The sequence below is a fragment of the Pseudorasbora parva genome, chromosome 8 (assembly GCF_024679245.1).
Source record: "Pseudorasbora parva isolate DD20220531a chromosome 8, ASM2467924v1, whole genome shotgun sequence".
Taxonomy (NCBI): Eukaryota; Metazoa; Chordata; class Actinopteri; order Cypriniformes; family Gobionidae; genus Pseudorasbora; species Pseudorasbora parva.
Window position 1 is genome coordinate 21,356,821 of NC_090179.1, and position 16,015 is coordinate 21,372,835.

The following is a 16,015-nucleotide window of genomic DNA, read 5'->3' on the forward strand; positions in this document are numbered from 1 at the left end:
TTAGCTGTGTTCATCACCATAGTAACTTACGCTCCACAGCTAACCTGCTCTGGGGCAGGTTACGTTCTGGATTAGAGATCTCTATCTGAAATTGAACCAATCAACTGTGAGTAAAGTGACACACCTCTAATGCAATAAAGTCACTCCCCCTGTTTCTACTCCAAATTAAAGGTCACTGCATTGTAAAGGGTTTTTAAAGACTAAAGCGTCTGGTTTTTAACAATGCTTATTTATAGAAAATAATAATTTTGAAGGATTTAGATATAATTTATGTAATTATTATACCTTTAATCAATTACACATTTATCATTTTAGTTAATCAATCATTAATAGGCACTTTGTTAAAATTAATACATAAGTCATATAAATTACATCCACTGCATAAAGTCATATGGATAAGCTTTAAAATCAATAAATAAAACTAGCCTATTAAAAAAAAGAAGCTTACTGAGCTTAAATGTTCAATTTTCTCTATATCAACTAAACTAACTTCATAACTTTTACTTGCATTGCCGTATACTATTTTTTCTTAAAGTTGTCCTTTTTCATAGACAGCTTTTCTTCTTGCTGTGTATTTTTTAAAATTTTAATTCTCAATATTTTTCAATCATGCAACATTCTGCAGAAGAGAGAAATTAATCTCACTGATTGTCTCGCGAGAAGTTCATCTCAGTTCCACAGCGTGTGATTGGCTGTTCACTACTGATGTCACAGCTAAACTCCTGAAATCAGGATCAAAGCCTGAGTTGACAAAGAAAGTTGATGATCAGCATCATGGGACCAACAAAGCCTTAATACTATGGTTTGGTTTTGTCAACTCAAAACTAACCCTTTAACCCTGAGTTTGTTAAACTACCATCATGGTACAGGCCCCTGGTCCGCTTAGCGTTCACACGGGCATTTTTAACAGCGAACCTAAAGTTACCGAACCAAAGGCATTGGGAGACGGCCACAACCTGATTGGTCGGCTTATATGACGTAGGAGCTCGTTTACCGAACATTCAAAACAATGCTGTGTGCGGATTACACGCGCTGGCATTTTATGCGTGTACATATGGCATTATTCTTTACCAGAGAACTCATGAAGAGCTCATGAAATGTTCACAACATTCAAAACAACGCTGTGTGCTGGATTAAACGCGATCATTTTATGCGTGTAACACATATGGCATTATTTTTTTTACCAGAGAACTCATGAAGAGCTCATGAAATGTTCAACCCAGCTAACAGGGAACGTTCTCAGAACGTTGGCTAACGTTCTCTGAAAGTTCTCTCAACGTTATCAAAAAACGTTCTCGCAGTAACGTTATTAGAACGTTGTGCCAACGTTATTTGCTATAGAGAAACGTTCTAAAAACGTTAGCTATAAAACGTTATTCTTACATTGTTAGTGGAACGTTTTAAAAACGTTACTACATTAAAAAAAGTATTAGTCATTTCAAATTAGTCATACAGCTTTTTTCTCAAACTTCAGATACATAATTTGTATATCCAGAGATAACTTAATGACACTTAAATGCTATTTTCGTGTATATATTAATTTTTTTACAATCAGAAGAAAAATCTAGTAAACTAATTATGTACTAAATATAAATGTAATATAAATATAAAAGTCAATTATAAAAGTGGTTTTAGCTTTTTTTTAAGAAAGAATAAGATGTCAATAAACAAAAGCAAGTACAGTAAAGGAGAAAACAGGAATATTTTATTTGATCATACGCCACACCCTTATAAGAACGTTATTTAACGTTCTTAGAACCTAATGAGAATGTTAATACAACGTTCCACAAACTGGACATTTCAACGTTCCTAGAACGTTCAAAAACGTTTTTAGAACTTAATGGGAACGTTAGGGAAACGTTCTTATAACCTAAAATTGTTAGCTGGGAAAACAACGCTGTGTGCTGGATTAAACGCGATCATTTTATGCGTGTACATGTGGCATTATTTTTACCCGCTGAGAACTCATGAAGAGCTCATAAAATGTTCAAAACATTCAAGCAGGATTTCCTCCGTTGTGCAGAAAAGAGTCAGGCGTCTCTTATGCAAAAGAGACGGCCGTTCTGTCGTCTGTACCTGCTAATAATGGGCAACACAGGAGCTTTGATGAGAAGAGCAAGGTATGCTTTTTGTGCGTTTTTTCTAGCATTTTCGAAACATGCTCGTCTGACCAAATATTGATGAGGCTCTTCCTCGTTGCTCTACGTTTGCCCTCTAACGTTAAAGTTACTCATTTTGGATACGCCGATCTTTCCGCGTCGTCAAATCAGCTGCATTATGCGTCGCATCTTGTGACATTACGTCCGGTTTTTGGTCCGTTTACATGTCTTTGGTCCGTGTTGTGTTCATATATCAATCGAACCGCACCAGAGTTCGTTTGGAAGCGGACCGAGACCCATCTTTTTAGCGGTCTCGGTCCGCTTGTTTGGTGCGCACCAGAGTTCGGGTGGCAGCGTTCACATATGTTCAAATGAACCGTACTAACCGAGCAACCGCACCAGGGTTCGTTTTAATCGAACCAAACATGACAAGTGTGAACGCACCCTAAGACTGTAAAATTGAAATCAGGTAACACAATACATAACAATGCTTATGTTGTTAACATTGACAATTTGAGAACAAAGTAGGCTATAGCCAGTGGTGGAAATGGCCGAACTTCACTGGGCCGGCTGTAGTTTGGAGATGTGTTTTATTTTTTTATTTTTTGCACAGTTTAAGATAGGCTATACCTTCTAATTAAGTTGTCCTCAGGTTAAGTGACGGATATGCGAACAGTGATCGTTTTGACAATGTTGTCATCTCGAAATGCTTTCAGTTCTTAGCACATAAAGCACATAGAAAATTTATTATTTTGTGGATGTGATTTCCTGCATTATGGTGCGTTTGAGGCCATACCTTGACTATACCAATAAAGAAACTCAAACCAGTCAATAGTCTAATAAAAAGACAATATTATTTAACTGCCATAGAAATCAACAGTTTCACAGGTAGCCTAATGATAATGAACAAGTTGCATGTTTATTATGCTCCGTGTCCAGATAGAAATAGTGCCGTTTACGAAACGATTGATTGGGCCAGACAAAATTAGAGAAATCACAGAGTTATTTATCCTGGTTATAGAGTAGGGGGTAATACGCATGCATCAAGCTTTGACGCAAATCGATCAGAGGTTCGAGTCTGCCTTTCATCACACTCGCTCTACTACCTTTTCCCATTACATATCAAAATAATAATAATAATTCATTACATTTAGATAGCGCTTTTCTAGGATCTCAAAGTGCTTTACATGGGGAGGGGGAATCTCCTCAACCACTACCAATGTGCAGCATCCACCTGGATGGTGCGACGGCAGCCATATTGCGCCAGAATGCTCACCACACACCAGCTGACCCACCCACTTTGTATTTGCTTCCGACGCCCATGAGTTCACTTAAGGCATATACAGACTATGTCTGCTTGATACTCATCAAGATGGACATGTTGACATACTTTTTGTGCAAGTTTGTCCGTTCAAGCACAAGACTTAAAAGATAACTTAATATTCGCGCACTGACGTGTGCGCGCTTTGGGATGAGTGCACAGAGACAGATTTTCTCACAGTGTGCGTGTCTTCTGGCAAATATACCCAGGTGATGACGGTGAAAACGACTGGTCATATTCGGACATACGGCAGCACTCGCATACATGAACAGTTTACAAAGAGATACCGCTTTGGCCACGTTTTATCTTTTATTATCGCTGTTGTAATGTATCAGCACGTATCCATCGACAGAAACATACATAAAGAATTATTTTCAAGTTAGTCTATATAGGTGCGTCATCAGATGTGAGATGAACTGCGGTGCAAGTGCACCTTCACTCACACACTCACTCACGGCACCCCTGCTCTCGTCAGACGACACATTATGGTGACGCGGCACCCCGGTTTGGAAACACTGCCTTAACAGAGCTTTATCCATTTAAAATAACAGTTTCTGTTCAGATTTTCGGTCCAAATCATTTCAGATAATTTACCTCAGGCGGTCTGTTTTGAACTGAAGTTCTGTGAGGAATAATCTGAATAAAATGCGCTCATAATGGAGAAATATTTACATCGGCTGCAGTCTGCCGGCATTGGCCAATCACAAAAATCGAGATTGCGCAGCCATTATCACAGAATATTCCACAGAAGTTTGTATTAGACATTACGTTACGTTTATGTGGCTATTATATTGTGGCTAAAATATTTTAATTAATTTCCAAAAAAAAAAAAAAAAAAAAAAAAACCCCAAGTAAACCTAACCATTTTTTTTCCAACTGGAACTCCGTCCCCCCTCGAAATTCACTCCCCGGACTTTGTCCCCCCGCGTACCCCCCCATTTCCACCCCTGGCTATAGCAATAATAATAATAATTTGCACGGTTTGATAGGATTTTAAGTGATTTTTAATCACCTTTGGTAGTGTGATTTATTGTACCGCTTTTTTCTTAGTTTGTCAGAACAAAAGTGGCAGACATGTTACTTGTTCAGATGACATTTCGCTGGGAAAATTCTCATTTTGGTCATACTTACCAGATGTATAATCTGTGATTCCAAAGTACAGTATCCACACCGGTGCGGTGAATCACTGACAGCCACACAAACTCCTCAAAACATTAGATTCTGATGCAAAACTCGCGTAAAGATGACAATTCCGCAAATACCTGCAATTGCTGGTTTCAAACAGAGATGGCAAAAAAGATGGAAAACTTACAGACTGCAGCTTTAAAGACCAAAACTAAATATTTATTGTTTGAATTTTATGATAAAATGCACAGAATTTGAAAGATGACACTTTGTTTTCCTATCAAAAGTAACAAAGCACAAAGCTTATTGCGATTTATTGGACAAACATTCATGATGAAAGGTGACCCACAGTCTCTGTTCAACTTTCTCTTCATAAATAAATAAATAAATGCACAATCTAGCCTATATGCTTGTCCTGTAAATTTGTGGAAAAAATGAAAATTTGAACAAAACAGAGCTTATAAACAGCTTATTATCATCAAAATGTCAGACAATGTGGAAGTAACGTGACCTCAATTTGAGACCCTTTCAGTCTAAACTGGTTCTATCTCAAACAGTGTTGCCAACTATTTTCCAAGGAATGTCGCTAAAGCCTGCCCAAAACGTCGCTAGATGACGTCATGCATCAATTAGCATATCCGTGACGTGTCTCATTTTGGTCATACTCATTTTGGTCATGCATACCTGCAGGTAGGGTTGTGCCGATGGACGATGGCTGACCGACATCACGATGAAGAAACACCATCGTGATGCAACGCCCCCGCCCTGCTGCGAGGCTTGCGAGTCAACACCAGAGTAGGCTATGTGAGCAGAGTGGAGCGGCAGCAATTTCCCAAATTATGTTTGGAAGTTTGGAAAGATGAACATACGTTTTCATCAGTTATTTTATCTACGGATCAATATAGATGTCTGCTCATTCAAAATCATATACAGTACTGATATCTGTAAGCAGGTAAGCGCTACAAGATGTTTTTGAATGCATTAGAGAGAACGATTACGTGTGTGAATAAGTGCTACCTGTTTCAAATGTGCTTTCACGCGATCATATTCAGTATGTTGAACAGTGGTCTTCACTATTTTTTTTCATGAGAGCCGCACTGATAGCACAAAATCAATAGGAGAGCCACTTTTATTGCAAAAAGCAGGGGCTTTTCGTTTTAGGGGAGCTTAGCCCCCCGTGAGGGTAAAAAAAATGGTAACAAAGTGTAGTGTCCTAATTGCGCCATTAACTAGTAGCTTACAAACATGCATACCCTTACGATATTGGCTGTTTATTACTTATAAAGCAAATATTACCCCCTTACTGCATGTTCATACTTTACATTTTTGTCATTTTTGTATCCAATAATGTTTATAATTACAGAGATCCAAAATGTTAGGGGGGTTGGGGGGTATGCTCCCCCGAGAAAATTTTGATTTCTATGATCTACATATGTGCATTTTAAGATGTTCTGAAGGCCAAAAAATTAGATAACAATAGCACAAAAAATGCCTTATCTGATGAAAATGGCTTTGTTAATATTTCTTGTTCGTTAATTAGGCCTACATTATGAATCACAGGCATATTTTCAGTTAAAAATTGTGAAATTAGAGTAGACAAAAGTTTATTAATTTGCCTGAATATTTTTGTGAAAATAAAACTTGGTCGCAAAAAGAAAATTGAAGATACAATACAATAGATAAATAAATGACAGATGTCTTAACTTTCATTTTTGCAAAAGGTGCATATATCTGCTACAGAGGCTCAGATGTATACACACACACCTCTGCTTCTGACTGCGCTCTGCTCCGCGTCGCTGCGGATTGAAGAACACGCAGACTAAAAAAGACCGGACCAAGCCGAAGCCTCCCGCCATCCAAAAAAGCAGGAAAACATTAATGCTGGGATGAGCGGAAGCATGCATGCATTTCTTTGACTTTCTTCATGTTGTATTTGTAGCTTGTCGTTGCAATCCTTGTGAGGCATGCAAGATGTTCATTGGTGAGGTGGTTTCTCTGTTAGAATCGTCCTAACTTAGCGTTGTGGAATGTATTTGCCGTGCATATGATACACAGTTTTTCGCGTGCATACGATACGCGTATTATCATATATATGTCATATACACGCCATAAAGTGCGTATCATATGCACGCAAAAAACTGCGTAGCATTTGCACGCCAAAACTCATATACATTCCACGAGATTGCACACTCATACTATTGATACGTATTCACATGTGATATAATGCGAGCCGCAAATTAAAGCTTGGCGAGCCGCATGAGGCTCGCAAGCCGCGCAATGAGTAACACTGGAAGGTAAAAAAAAAAAAAATCCCTTAAACTTTATCCCGCTCATGCCCATCGCCGTGATGCCGTGATGATGATCTGTATCAAGCTGGTTTTCGTGTGAGTTCTGAAAACTGCACTATGCTTATTTAAATATTTTCGTTTCTACACATATTAGGCTACATATTTCTCATGTCTGTGAGGCAAGCCTGCTGAGTTTCAGTTTATTTGAGACGCGCTTCAGTTCATGAGGAAAGCGATGGCTTCCGCGACCTCATAGTCTACTTATTTGCTTTTTATTTATTAAATACATGCAATTGGCCGAAGAAACCTTTATTAAAATTAAGAGACAATTTGTACAAAACAAAAGAAATGCTTTTTGCAAAACAAAACTTAATATTAAACTAAATATAACCACCAAAATCATTTCTGACCCACTCGCATCTTTGCACTTATAGCCTATCTATCATAATCAGATGAAATTTAAATATAATATTATAATATTTAAACAGCCTAAATATGAAAGAAAAAAAAACATTGTGTAATGGCTACAACAAGTAGGCTATGCTACAGATTTATGTCATGTCATGAGCTGTATTTGAGCGATCATCATTTTACCGGCGGGTTCATGAGCGCGCCTGAGGATTATCGAGCGGAGTCACACCAGCTGCGCTCCGCTCATTAGTCTACAGGCTCGTTCTCGATAATTACAGTTAATGTGCCGGGCAGGGCCGGTCTCAGGTGCACGGGCTCGGGTAGGGTCGGGCTTGATTTTTTTGAGCCGATCTAAGCTCTAGTTCTGGCTAAAAATGTAGTTATTGTGTGCCGGCCCGTTGGCATGAATTGTACTCGTAATGGAGCGGTAGTGGAGCGCTCTCGGAGCGAGTGAAAACCACAACGACTTTTAAAAAAATCTGCTCCTCACTCCATTCAAAATCGGTATGTGCTGCCATTCATTGAACAGGGTAGACGCAGAGAGAGGTGTGACAGCAGGGAGAAAACAAGACCTCGCGCTCGCAGCAAAGTACTGGCGACATTTGTAGAGTAGTGGACATTTGTCCAAAAAGTCACTTGATTTGTCGTAGTTACATTTTTGGTCTGAAAAGTCACTAAATATAGAGGCAAAGTTGCTAAGTTGGCAACACTGCTTTCAAACATTCGGTATTTCGGTATCTCACCATATGAGAACGCCTAGGGGCATGCCGATCGTGGAAGCACCAATAACACCACGTCTGCCAGACCAATCGCTGCAGCAATCAGGGAGTCTCGTTTTCCTGTATATAAGCCACAGCTACCTGCCAATTCGTCATTTTCGCTCTCTTCCCCGTGAAGATTTCGGAAGCTGTTCTCAGCAGACTTTGGGAATTATTGCTCAATGGTTTACAGACGGAGCCGCAAGGTAACATCCCAGACACAATATATTCTGAACGTTTGTTGAGTGACTTGCTACTTAGAGCAAGATAACTAACGCCTCATGTCGAGTTCTTGGCTTTAAGTGTCTACTTACTTACTTTTCCATGTTTTTGGTGTGCTCACCATGCACCAAAAAGAAGGGGAAAAAATCGCTATCTATTCAGCACAGCTCCATAATACATTAGTTTAAAGTCGTGGTGGGCATACCGTACAAAGAGGCAGGTGCAGGCTTCATGGCTTCTGCAAAAGAGCCAGAGATTGGGGGTGACTTTCATTTATCTTTAGTAGACTTAGACTAAGGATTAAAAAGATAATAAAATAAAAGAAGAGCCAACAAAGGAAGATTATACTTATGTGAGATGAGTCAGCATGGTCATAACTAATGTCAAACCAGTAATGATTTTGCCCAGAGGCTCCTTAGGAGAAAATTATTTTTGTATATAATTGTGGAAAATATGAGGTGACTATCAAGAAAAGATACATAGAATGGTGCCTATTGGATGAGAAAGAAAAACAAGTGGCAGTTGGCCACCATTACAAAGAAGGCAAGATTTTATGAATGAAGCCTTTGTGGCAAAGAGTGTAAGGAGTAATACACCTGCAATAAAATCATGAGTTAGAACTGTATAGAAGTGTGAATTGAGAATGTGATGTTCAGATGTTCAGCTGACATCTCACTTTGTTATTCATGCAATAAAGTTTACCTTCCTGAGACCTGGAACTTCGAATCAGTGAAATTTTCTTTGATTATATTGAAGACAATCAGGATTTAGAATTTGCCACGACAAGAGCCCTGGAGGAAAAGGCCGTCCTCCTCATCCGTGTGCTTGCAGAATGTGGATTTCTGCAAAGGATTCACACGGTCTCTGTATCTCCTCTTTGGGCGCTAAACATGCTTAGGCTTCACTGTCTAACCCCGAGGGCTGTCCGCACTGCGCAAAGTTCTTTGTTGAATCCCAAGAGCGGAGGCTTTGTGTCGCAGTAGTGGGAAAATCAGACCCATGCCTCTCTGGTCATCCTAGAGAGGAACCGATGGATTGTCCACGACAGGCCTCCAGCTTGTGGGGTGAGAAGATGGAGAAGTACAGTCAACCATCCTCGAAGGCGAGGATGACAACAAGGAAGATGCTATTCTTCCCCTGATGCAGTCGCATCCGCCGAGCACACGGCGAGGATACAGACCTACTCGAGGTCTGTCGCAGGACCGCAGCTAGACTGTCGATCAACTAGCCATCCCAACCAGCAGATCAAAGAGCTGTTAGAGACTTATATGATGGAAAGAGACTTCTGTCACGTCTCCCTCCAGCTAAGCAGTTTATTCCAGCCGTCCCGGGTTGTGTGGCTGAGACGAAGAGGTTTTGGGATAAGCCTTTTTCCCACCGAGTACCTGTCAAGGGCTTCTCAAGGCTGAATGTTCAGAGAATGGAGAATTTGGGGATGGCTGAGATGGCGTGGAATCATCGGTGGCAAATCATTTGCTTCCGAATTATAGGGCAGCACTCTCGTCAGCCGGAGCCTCGCTGCCAGGGAAAATAGTGTGCTTCACCACCTCTGTTTTCAGAAGATTTATAAATCTTCTGCACTGGCCGTCCGTGCTTTGAACGCGACGTCCCTCCTTAAAGCCTATCAGGTGGAGTTATTAGAAATGGGTTGTCAGCTAGACTCTGGTTCTCCCAACCCAGTGCTCTGGGAGAAGATTTGGATAATTGGAGATTTAAACCTGCGCACGTCCCACTGAGTGGTTAGCGGTGGTGGGAGAGAGATCGCTATAGCTGGGTTTGTCAGGCCTCTCTGACAAAGAAAAAGGAGTTTTTGGATCCCCCTATTGATCCAAAGGCCATGTTCGGCACAATGTTCTCAGCTATGCGCCAACAATGTGACCTGCGAAAAACGGAGGGAGAAGCATTCGAGGTCTGTCTCCCCAGAAAGCCGGAAGCTCACCCTTATCTAATTATACCTAATTTGTTCGTGTGGACAGTTTGAAGTCCAGTGTTCATGGGAAAAGGGCCCATGTTACTCAAGCGCCCCCTCAAAGAATGGTCTCTGCCTCCACCTGCAAGGTTTGTTCTCAAATAAAGTTTTCTTTGTCACATCCAGGCCAGGAGCGGAAGGGTGCAGAGTGGGAGAAAAAGAAGAAAATATCACAAAGATATAAATATATCCCCCCCATTATGCCACTAGAGGATGACCCAGTACCGCTAGTGAGCAAAGCCGGGAAGTGCTTACTCGCTGCCCAGGTGGAGAACTGAAGCGCATGTGCAGTTCATCCCTGGGTTTTAACCACGATAGACAGAGGAGACTTCAATTCACTGTAAAACCTCCTGTGTTCAATGGAGTGGTAATTTCAGTGGCTCAAGGGGAGGCAACTCAGGTTTTAGAGGAAGAAATATCCTATTTAACGAGAAAAGGAGTGATAAGAGTGATTCCAATGGAGGAGAGCAAGATGGCCTTATACTCCCGTTATTTTGTGATTCCCAAACGAGGGGGAGGTCTCCATCCCATTTTGGATTTACGGTCCTCAACCAATACTTCAGAAAATACAAATTCAAAATGCTTTCTCTCAGAACTCTGTGCCAAAGTATTCGTCAGGGGGATTGGTTCACCTCAATAGACCTCCAGGATGCATATTTTCATATAGATATATTTCCTGATCACAGGAAACATCCAAGGTTCGCTTATCAGGGCACAGCATACAAGTATATGAAGATCCCCTTTGGACTAACTCTAGCGGCCAGAGTTTTTACCAAGTGTGTGGAAGCAGCTCGGACGCCATTAAGGAACGTAGGAGTCAGAGTTTCCTCATATCTGGACGATCTGCTCATCTGCGTGCCTTCCCTGCAGCAAGCAGAGCTTGATTCTTACACTCTAGTGACGCATCTGGAGAGACTAGGTTTCAAGATAAACCAGACTAAGAGTTGTCTAATTCCTTCACAGGAAATAGTCTACTTGGGTCTCAGGTTGAATTCAGTGAGGTTTCGAGCATTCCTGTCAGAAGAACGCATCAAGAAATTTCTTGGCTGCCTCTCCCTCTTTCAATGAGGGAGTTTAGTCTCGTTAAGAATGTGTCTTCAACTACTGGGTCTGATGGCCTCAACAGTGTCAGTGGTCCCCCTGGGACTGCTGCGAATGAGGGATTTTCAGAACTGGACAGCGTCGCAGGGCATTTGCCCCACGAGCCGTATCAGCCGCAGAGTGCACTTCTCACTAGAATGCATGAGCGCGCTCTGTCATTGGAGAGCCCCGTCATTTCTCAGGACAGGTTGCCCTCTGGGTCCTGTTGTTTTGAGAAGGTGGTGACAACAGATGCATCTCATGGGCTGGGGGGGCGGTGTTCAAGGGAAGAACAGTGAGGGGAGTTTGGTCTCCTGCACTGAGAGAGAGAAGCACATAAACTTTCTAGAGCTACTGACAGTGTTACCAGCTCTAAGGCATTTTGTGCATTTTCTCAAGAATCATCATGTATTGGTCAGGACAGACAATACAACGGTTACAGCATACAACATCGACAGAGAGGAGTGCATTCGCACAAGCTTCACTTGTTAGCGAAGGACCTGATTATGTGGAGCAGTAGGACCTTTCTGTTATTACGTGCGACGCATGTCCCAGGAATAATAAACGGGAGCAGATTTACTGTCCAGAGGGAGTTTATATCCCATATAGTGAGATACCGAATGAATGTTTGAAAAAGAACGTTAGGTTACTGACGTAACCCCGGTTCTATGATAACATGAAGTGATGTATCTCACAACATTGCCCTCCTTGCTGCCCTGCACGGAGAAGAGATATGCAGCGAATGACGAATTGCAGGTAGCTGTGGCTTATATACAGGGAAACGAGACTCCCTGATCGCTGCAGCAATTGGTCTGCCATGGTTGGCAGACGTGGTGTTATTGGTGGTTCCGCGATAGGTCACGTTCCTCACTTCATGTTATCTGAGAACCGGTGTTACATCAGTAACCTAACATTATTTTTCTTAAGCCTAGTATTGAATGTTTTATGAGCAGTTAAATAACCATATTTATCACGCAACAACAAAGCATAACTAAAACAATGCTCTTCCGCAAAATGCATGCATTTTGTTTTTTTAACAGTGTAACTTTAGATAAACTTTAAAACTGTAGTTGTTTACCTAAATTCATACGACCAGTGACGTCTCTCCATACTGTTTAGTCACAGTGTGGCATTTCAGCAAACATTTTTTGCTGGGTTGTAAATTCTAACAAGGGCCTGCAACTTCACAGATGTGATTTTTTCAGCACACTATCAGGTGTAACAATATCCTGTCTCACAGCCATTTATGTAATTTCCTCTCTTTAAGACCCCGTAATACAGCTCTCTAAGGTAAGGGCTGCCTAGAGCACAGCCCGATGAAATTGGGAATGTTGGGTAATCTAATTAGAGGGCAGGACAGGGGCCCATGGGGCCACAGACTGTGGTGAAGCAGGGAAACACTCGCCCTAAAACTGCACACCGCAGGCTCGCTGTGGTAATGTCTGAGAGGTTAATTCTTCCTCATGAGGAAAAACAGGACCTTTCCTGGAGGGGACAGCCACATCCCTGCTCCGATGACATAGATGCAGAATGAACAAACCTTTGGGGAGTGAGTCAGTGTATTCCAGATAAGGGATGTCATGTCAGTATTTACTCTTTAAGGGAAAAGAATATAAAAAATGTACACTAAATAACTTTTAATGGAGTAACTCTTCTGTACCATTTAGTCAATGGGAAGGGATGATGGGTTGATGCATGTTATTTTATCATAAAATTCTGGTTTGGGAATATAAAGAATAGATTATAATTTATGGTTAAACTATATTAATTAAAATTATATTCAAAAAAATATTTTAGAGTAAAAGTTTGTTAAAATAATTTTTGTAAGTAAACAACAAAGTCCACAGCTTCCGCAGGTCCCGCAAGGTCTGGAATCGGTCCTTCTCCACAATCTTCCTCAGGGTCCGGTCACCTCTTCTCGTTGTGCAGCGTTTTTTGCCACACTTTTTCCTTCCCACAGACTTCCCACTGAGGTGCCTTGATACAGCACTCTGGGAACAGCCTATTCGTTCAGAAATGTCTTTCTGTGTCTTACCCTCTCGCTTGAGGGTGTCAATGATGGCCTTCTGGACAGGGTCGGGTCGGCAGTCTTTCCCATGAATGCGGTTTTGAGTAATGAACCAGGCTGGGAGTTTTTAAAAGCCTCAGGAATCTTTTGCAGGTGTTTAGAGTTAATACATAGTTAATACAGGCAATTAATTGATGAAACATCGATCAAAATAAAAATACAATTTATACAAAACTAAATAATTTTTTTAAGAAAGACTTTCTAGAAAATAAAACTCAAAGTGGTCAGAATCATGTTTCGCAAATCTGTAATGGAAACGCGGATATAGATACTGATAAAAATGTATTATAGAAATCCGAATCCAAAAAAGTCGGGACACTGTACAAATTGTGAATAAAAAAGGAATGCAATAATTTACAAATCTCATAAACTTATATTTTATTCACAATAGAATATAGATAACATATCAAATGTTGAAAGTGAGACATTGTGAAATGTCATGCCAAATATTGGCTCATTTTAGATTTCATGAGAGCTACACATTCCAAAAAAGTTGGGACAGGTAGCAATAAGAGGCCGGAAAAGTTAAATGTACATATAAGGACCAATTTGCAACTTATTAGGTCAATTGGCAACATGATTTGGTATAAAAAAGAGCCTCTCAGAGTGGCAGTGTCTTTCAGAAGTCAAGATGGGCAGAGGATCACCAATTCCTGCTACGGTGAAACCTTTTTCCCTTAAAATAATAGATTTTTGATACATTAAAATGATACAGTTTAAAGGGGTGGTTCCATGTTTTTTTCTAGGCTTGGTTGTGTTTATGGGGCACAGTATAACATGTTTTAATGCTTTTTTTTTTTTAAAGCAGTATTTTTCTTATATTTTACCTTTATTCCAAACCGCTGTCTCCACTGCCCTTTGAACGGCTCTTTGCTTCCTGCTTCTATGAAGCCCATCCCTCCGAAAAACGCAATGGTCTTAGATTGGTTAGAAGGCGAAATATCGCCAAGCACAGGTTGTCTGGAAACGCCACGCCCCTTACCATTACGGGCAGAACATCTGCGGTTACTAGCAAGGGTTTATGATGTCACCAACCCGGAAAGTAGCTTGTTGTAGTCCAAACCGATTGTTTTTGTAGGCAATAAACTGCCATAATTTTAAAAGACAATGGGCCCTATCTTGCACCCAGCGCAAATGACTTTGTACACCGACGCATGTGTCATTCCTATTTTGCACCCGCGCAAAGCGCGCTTTTCCCTCCACAGAAGCACGTCGCTAAACTAGTGAATGAACTTGCGCTCCCTGGGCGGTTCAGCGCAAAAAAGGAGGCGTGTTCCGGCGCAAACAATCCCTGGTGCTATTTTGCTGTTCCATTAAACAGTTCCGCCACTGACCAGAAAAAACCTGGTCTAAAGTCAGTGGTGCGTTGCGCGTTGTTCATTATGCTATTTTAAGGGCGCATGCTTGACCATAATGTATAGCGTGCACAACGCGCATACACTTTGCTCATGAAATCTACACAGATGCAACAGTTATTTTTGCAAATCATAAATTGTTACTCTAAAAAAAATATTAACACATTGTGGTGTGCTACGAAGATGTGAAAAAATAGGCATACATCTAGCTTACAAATTATTCAGGCTAATTGTAGTAATTAAGGATCAGACCTCTTTGCCCAATAGTGGCAAGACATATATGTATTTGAGGACATCTGACAAATTGGTTTGTCCGTCAAGAACCAGGAAAAAAAAATCGACTGAAAAAACTGTTTAACCGACGCTATTTTGGGTGGGTTTCTCCCATCCCCACACAACACAACTTCTCTGTCTTTCACTCCCTTACGAAAGGAAAATATATTTACCAATATATTACTTGAAATATATTTTAATATATTGTAAATAAATGGAATAATATATTGATGGTATTATAAAATATATATTCATGTAATATGTAATATATTGCAAAATATACAAATGATTGCCGCTTTCAATATATTGCAATATATTGAAAAATATAAATATTAATTCCCATATGTGAATATATTGCCTAATGTATTGCATGAAATTTTCCAATATACTGCAATATATTTTTGTTTCGTAAGGGCTGCTCTTACAAGAACATCTCGTCGGCTGTGAACCGCTCCTGGTGTGCGCCTGGTAAATACGCCATAATAATAGCAATCCATAATGGAACTTGCGCACCTGCTTTTAAAGGGAATGTTGGATGATGCTCTGATTTGTTTATTCACGTTATGCCCAAACCACACCTATGAATAATGAAGCTACTTCAGACCAACCCATTTTAGATTTGCGCCGGACGCAAGAGCCATTTATCCCGCCGTGAAAATAGCAACAGCGCCGAGACCCGCCCACAAAGTTACTTGGGCTTCGCGCTTTGATACTTGCGTTTCAGATCGTTAAAATAGGGCCCAATATCTCCGTTTGCATTGAACTTTCAGCGCTGTAACTTTGCAGATACTGTTTATGCTCAGGCAGCAACATTAACCCTTTAACTGTCACCGTCCCACAGGTGGGACGCTTGGCGCTCTTTTTTTGATTGCCTTTTTTTCGTATCATATATTTTAGTAATTATCATAAATTAGGTATCATTCGAAAGCTTACGAACTCAAAATTCATCCTGTGAAAACCGTTTTGAAATCAGATGTTGCGTTACCATGGAAACGGTACTCTAATTTCTTCTAGCGGGTTCCTCCCCTAGTGGGCAGTGTCATGTT

At 40.7% G+C, this 16,015-nt stretch overlaps 1 protein-coding gene across 4 annotated transcripts in view; it reads left to right on the forward strand.

Moving 5' to 3' along the window:
• meox2a (mesenchyme homeobox 2a) overlaps positions 1 to 16,015 on the forward strand; it is a 44,398-nt gene that overhangs the window by 627 nt on the left and 27,756 nt on the right. Inside the window, exon 2 of one of the 4 annotated variants that reach the window (XM_067450365.1) lies at positions 5,240 to 5,497. The exons of the other annotated variants lie outside the window; for them this stretch is intronic. The gene's annotated coding sequence lies outside the window, so the exon portion shown is untranslated. The remainder of the gene's footprint in view (positions 1 to 5,239; positions 5,498 to 16,015) is intronic. 4 annotated transcript variants of the gene reach the window in all.